This window comes from Perca flavescens, chromosome 21 (genome assembly GCF_004354835.1).
Source record: "Perca flavescens isolate YP-PL-M2 chromosome 21, PFLA_1.0, whole genome shotgun sequence".
Taxonomy (NCBI): Eukaryota; Metazoa; Chordata; class Actinopteri; order Perciformes; family Percidae; genus Perca; species Perca flavescens.
This window is the reverse complement of record NC_041351.1, coordinates 3,455,134-3,461,584: the sequence shown is the minus strand read 5'-3', so window position 1 is coordinate 3,461,584 and position 6,451 is coordinate 3,455,134. Positions and strand designations below refer to the sequence as shown.

General features: G+C 37.0%; 1 pseudogene; it reads left to right on the top strand.

Moving 5' to 3' along the window:
• The first annotated feature begins 838 nt into the window (after positions 1-838).
• Positions 839-5,910, top strand: LOC114548531 (stonustoxin subunit beta-like; annotated as a pseudogene).
• The last annotated feature ends 541 nt before the right edge of the window (positions 5,911-6,451 follow it).

Below are 6,451 nucleotides of genomic sequence, written 5' to 3'. Positions count from 1 at the left end.
AAATAATACTCCGCTATTTCCATGTCAACGTCAGAGAATTTAATCATAATAGTTGATATAGGTACCTCATGTGTCTCTGTAGTCCTGCCCTGCATGGCTACCATTGTTGTTGTGTTTATCAGTCCTCGTATTTTGTGTCTGTGTTTACTTGTTTCCAGATTTACCTGGCTGCTTTAGGACACCTTTTGTTGTAAGCCCTTTTTTCTTTAAAAATTGTAGCTCTTCCTGCTCCCTCCTCATCAATCCATTCTGCATTTTGGGTCCAAGCCATGGTACTTCTTCAGTCAGACGTGACACAGCAGCTATCTTAGTTACAACAACATTAAGCTAGCAAAGCAGTTTGGTGTTTATATGTGTGGTAGTTATTCAGTTAAGGAAGTCCCACCATCTCTAGAAAGCTAATGTTAGCTTAGGTTGGCTGGCTGACTAAACAGGGAGGGACTAAAAAATTGTCTCTGTTTATTTTAAGTGCAGATTGCCCCACAATATAAATAGCCTACGGTTTGATTATAATTTATTGTGTAGGTAACCGTTGTTACCTATAATGCTAGGACTGATGTGAATTATACAACATCATTTCTATGTTAACATTACAGAGTTGAATCATAAGCTGTTTTTTAAACATTTGTATTCATTAAAAATAATTCAGGGACAACAGTCGAACACACAAACTATATGTGTCTATCATTGTCTGGCCAATGATGATGTTAAATCAGCCCCTATTGCTAAATAATAACAAAATTAAAGTCTGACTGCATGTTCGGGCGTTTCATGGGAGGAGTCAGTAGAAGGGAGTATCTGACAGGATATAAGTAACCTCACAGCTCAGATCATCACACTGGAAGCTCCGGTTGGAAGTCAAGAAGAATCTCTCACACAACTCATCTGAGCTACACAACTTCTTCAGGTGAGGACAAACTGGGCGCACAGAGACAGAGGGTGAAAAACAGATATATATATTTAGACTTTTACTGAACTGTGTAAGACTGTCAGGGTTGAATCTACAGAGAAATACTGTATTTCTAATCACCTTGACCGTCAGTCTTTCTGTCTCTTAACTTTATCATCTTCCTTTTGGTGTAAAGGAGGAGAGTTGACTCACAGTGTTAGAAACTCTCAACACTCGTACTACTTGAGTGTGCATTAAGTATTGAAGGCTGTGTTCACTTTTCTCAAAAGGTTGGAGAAATGGCCTCAGATAATAAGACCGTTGCTGCCCTGGGTCGACCTTTCACCCTGGGAATGCTCTATGATGCTCGGAGGGATCAACTGATCCCAGGTAAGACTACATTCTATTAAAAATACTTCAAACTATATTTGACTGTCACACGACAGCTCTGCAGGCTGTGTCATTGTTTAGGTATGGGGATCATCAGCGATGACTCTGCAGATTCTGAATCATCTGAATATATTTGGTGACCTGGAACCAGAAAATGTTGCTACTCATTATGACTAATGTATTGAAAATATTTAAGAATAAATAACCCAATGTAATTAAAATTAAATAATATGTAAATACTTAAAATAAAATTAGAAATGAAAAATAAATCAAGGTAATAAAAACAATTAACAAATATGAAAAAATGGACCAATGGTTTCAGCTGTACTTGTATAAACGGGGAGTTTAATTTATATCTTAACATCAGATTTTTTTACTCTATAAATTTTTTGTGTTGATATCTATTTGTACATAAACTAAAGGATGTGTGTGTGTGTGTGTGTGTGTGTGTGTGTGTGTGTGTGTGTGTGTGTGTGTGTGTGTGTGTGTGTGTGTGTGTGTGTGTTACACCAACAAAAAGTCAAGGCTATAAAATGGCTTTTCTTAATTTTCGTTGTCACACACATACACACACACACACACACACACACACACACACACACACACACAACAATAATTTAACTATTGTAAAACATTTCAAAATTCTCCTCTTTATCTCTGAAGTCTAAAAGGCCCATACTGGAAGTTTGATTATTGTGTTGTTATGCAATGCATTCATATTGTATAATATTAGCAAACCATTTCAATCCAGTAGTTCCTTTATTAAGTTGGTTCATGTCAAAGAATGAATCAAACAATGAATAGAGAAGCCGTTTAGAGAACTGCTGACAGAAGAATAAGCTGCAACAAGTATAAATCTAAATGATTATTATTAGTTTTCTGTGACTTTACATTAAAATTATTTTCCTGCTTTATCAGATGACTGATGGTTTGTCATTTCTATAGGTTTGACATTGTGGGATGATGAAACTCTACAAGACAAGATAAAAGAAAGCTCTCAGCGCTACAGTGACTTTGACATGACTGCATCTGACTCCACTGAATCCAAGTGCCATCTGCTGGATGTTGATGCTTCTCTGAAGGCCAGTTTCCTGGGTGGACTGATTGAAGTCGGAGGATCTGCCAACTATCTGAATGATCAGAAGAAATTCTACAATCAGAGCAGAGTGACGTGTCAGTACAAAACTACCACCAACTTCAAGCAGTTAAAGATTGAAAATCTAACCATGCAAAACCAACAGATGGATGTCATTAAGAAGAGCTCAGCAACACATGTAGTCACAGGCATCCTTTATGGGGCAAATGCTTTCTTTGTGTTTGACAGTGAGAAGTTAGATACCAGCAGCGTTCAGGAAATGAAGGGCAGAATGCAAGCTGTAATAAAGAAGATCCCCTCATTTAATATTGATGGGGAAGTTAATATTAAGCTGAATGAAAAAGAACAAGCCCTGACAGAGACATTATACTGCAAATTTCATGGAGACTTAATTCTTAAAAGCAACCCTGCAACATTTGTAGAGGCAGTGAAGACCTACGTAGAACTCCCAAAGCTACTGGGAGACGAAGGAGAGAAGGCTGTTCCAGTGAAGGTCTGGCTGATGCCGCTGAAGAATTTCAACCCTGAGGCTGCTGAGCTGAAGACAGACATCAGCCATGATGTAGTTAGGAAGGCCGAGGATAATCTAGAAGAATTAAAGGAAATAGTACTGAGATGCAACGATTCTCTAGAAGATGAAGTGGTGGAGCAGTTTCCTGTGATTCGAGAAAGTTGAGCACTTTCCAAAAAATGTGTGGTAATTATGCAACTAAATTCCAGCGGCTCTTGGCAAAGATTCTTCCCTCCATCCGTGAAGGAAAAGAAGATGAGAGCTCACTGAACCAATTCTTTGAAGACAGAGACACATCACCATTCAGTCAGGGAAAACTAACCAAGTGGCTGGATCGTAAAGAGAGAGAAATCAACATCATCAGATCCTGTGTAGATACCATGGAGGGAACAAAGATCGTCCCAACTCAGTCAAAGCTGGACAGACAGGTTCTTGCTCCAGGTGTAGAAGATGCTCTGTGCTTTGTTTTCACTTCAGTGGAAAGGGGTGATACCGACCTTGATGTGATGGACGACTACTTGGACTTCCCAGGAAGTACCATTGAAGTTCCATGGTACTACTCACCTGAAGTTTTCACCAAAATGAGAGAAAAAGCCAAAGCTTTCCAGAACATTGCCAACGCACAGAAGAACAACAGTCGATTCTGTTTCCTCATAGCAGCCATTGAGAATAAGAACTACACAGGAGCAACCATCTACCATTACAAGAACGGCATTCTGGTCAGTGAAGATTTGTCAAACGAACTCCCTCCTGTGGAAAACATCACAGACAGAAGACAACTGATCTGGTGTAAGTCTGTTTCCATGCTTTTTTGATCTAAAAAACATGCTGTACTAATAACTCTCCTCCAGAAACCTGTCTGACCATCAGAATAACTGATAACACATTTTGTTTTGGTCTCTCCATCAGATGCCTGTGATCTCAACCTGGACCCAAACACTGCAAACTACAACCTCATTCTGTCTGAGGGAAACAAGAAGGTAACATGTGGAGCACAGCAGTCATATCCTGATCGCCCAGAGAGGTTTGATACAAAGACTCAGGTGTTGTGTAAAGAGAGCTTATCTGGGCAACATTACTGGGAGATTGAGTGGAGTCAGAGTTCTGACGACGCTATTTTTGTTGCCGTTGCGTACAGTGAAATTGAGAGAAAATCAGACAGTCTAGATGCTGACTTTAGAGGAAATACCATATCGTGGGCTTTTGGCAGATATGCTGAACCTGCAAGATCGGATCCCAGACTTTGTGCATGGCATAATGATCAGGACGTGGACGTTCCTTTTCCCTCTGATGGGTGTAGCAGAGTTGGGGTGTATCTGGACTGGCCTGCTGGCACTCTGTCCTTCTACAGAGTCTCCTATAACACACTGAGGCACCTCTACACCTTTCACACCACATTCACTGAGCCTGTTTACCCAGGATTTGGGGTTTATAATACATCCAACTATGTGCACCTGTGTCCAGTTAAATACGAGCAATGACAATGACCTGTTAGATTCCTGGTCTGTAAATAGTCTGGGATATGGGTTTACATTTGATCTTGAACACGCTTCACAAATTTAAACAATGCATTCAAACCCAGAGGGACCAGGAACATTGATGATGTAATCAATAGGTGGCTGTATGTGTGATTTTCTGTCAATATGTTCATGTTGATTTGATGCGCAGCCTTTTAATACTACTTTTTAATACTACATTTCTATTCTAATTCTTGATACTTAATGATAAAGAGCTTATATTGATACACAATTTCTTTGTCAACACTTGTGTGTTGAAATATAACTCATAGCTGATGTAAAAGAAAAAATTATGAACTTGTTCTGTTGAAATTATCATGTTGGTGATGGGATATAAATTAGCTTAAGTGCCTTTTTGTTTTACTTAGCATTTTCTTTTCTTCTTTGTGCAGTTTTTGTTTTTTTTGACCTATTTTTTTTAAATAGTTGTCTTTTCAGAATCCAAGAGGAATCATTAAGTTTGTCTTTAAAGTCTGTACCTTAAGCTTGACTTTGGGTTCAGTTAACGACTGCTGTTTTGAGGAGAGAGTCATTAACACATTTTTTTGTTAGATGTTAAGTACATTGTTGATGTTTATAGAGTTGAAGAAATGTATTTTCCTGTTAATCAGTTGATGTTGATTTGATGCACAGCCTTCTTCTCAAACTGGTTAGTGCTTCACAATCAGTTTAAACTTCCATTAGTTGGTACATCACAGATAATTCTTTTTATTTTAACTTTTTATTCTACTTCCTGATACTTAAAGAGAAAGAGCTGATATTGATACACAATTGCTTTTGTCAACACAAGTATGTGAAGAAGAAATATAACTCATAGATGATGTAAAAGATAAATGATTAACTTGTTTTGTTGAAATTATCATGTTTGTGATGGGATATAAATTAGCGAAAGTGCATAATGTTTAATTTAGCATTTTGTTCATTTTCTTCTTAGTACAGTATTTGTTTTTTTTAATAGTTGTCTTTTCAGAATATAAGAGGAATCATTTAGATTTTCTGATAAGTCTGTACCTTAGCCTTAACTGTGGGTTTAATTAATGCCTACTGTTTCAAAGGAGAGAATCACTGTTAACACATTTTTTAATGATGGATATTAAGCACGTTATTGTTGATTATGGGGTTGATGAAATGTATTTTTCTGTTAATCAATTGATATTGATTCGATGCACAGCCTTCTTCTTAAACTAGTCTGTTCTCCACAAGGGTTAGGGTTAGCAGTTTAATCTTTCATTGGTACATCCCAGATAATTATTTTTATTGTAACTTTGTATTCTACTTGCTGATACATAAAGAAACAACTAATATTGATACACAATTACTTTCTCAATCCAATGCAAAAAAAGTCATAAAAGAAACGGGGGAGTCACTGTTAACACCATTTTGTGTTAACCCTGCTGATGTTTACAGAGCTGAAAAAATGTCAGATTCCTGTGACACTGTAACACCTGTTGGATATGTTTACTCTCTTCTTGAGAAGAATATTCAATAAAGTGGAGACCTGACTTCACCACTGTGTGCTACTTTATTTCTTTTAGATTAAAAAGTTGACTGTACCAAAGATTATAACCTTTATTGTTCATGACACATTAGCATATTTAATGCAGTGAATCCTACAATAAGAGAACATAAATCCTCAGAGGACTTTATACCTTACTTCTTCACAGTGTCATAAGAACACATGTAGCACTTCCTACGAGTAGTAGATAAGTTAGGACCAGGCTCTAGTTTCATAGGAGCGGTTTGTAGCTTAATAATAATAATACCCAGACCAAAAAAAGTGATTTTGAATGCCGGCTTGTTTATATAAAAGGAGTAGAAAATAGTAAATGGTACCAAATAACACAGTTTACATTCACAATTCACACAACATAGACAATATTTGCATTTAAATGCGATCTATTCAAGTTGTACCCTTTTCTTTGGATGAAAATGAAATGAAATACTGTTCTTGTTTTCAATTTAATTCAACCTATTTGGTTTCCAGAATAACTTTCAACTTAAGTTCAATTAAAGTTTCCCTTTAATTTCCTATTTAGTTTTTATAATCT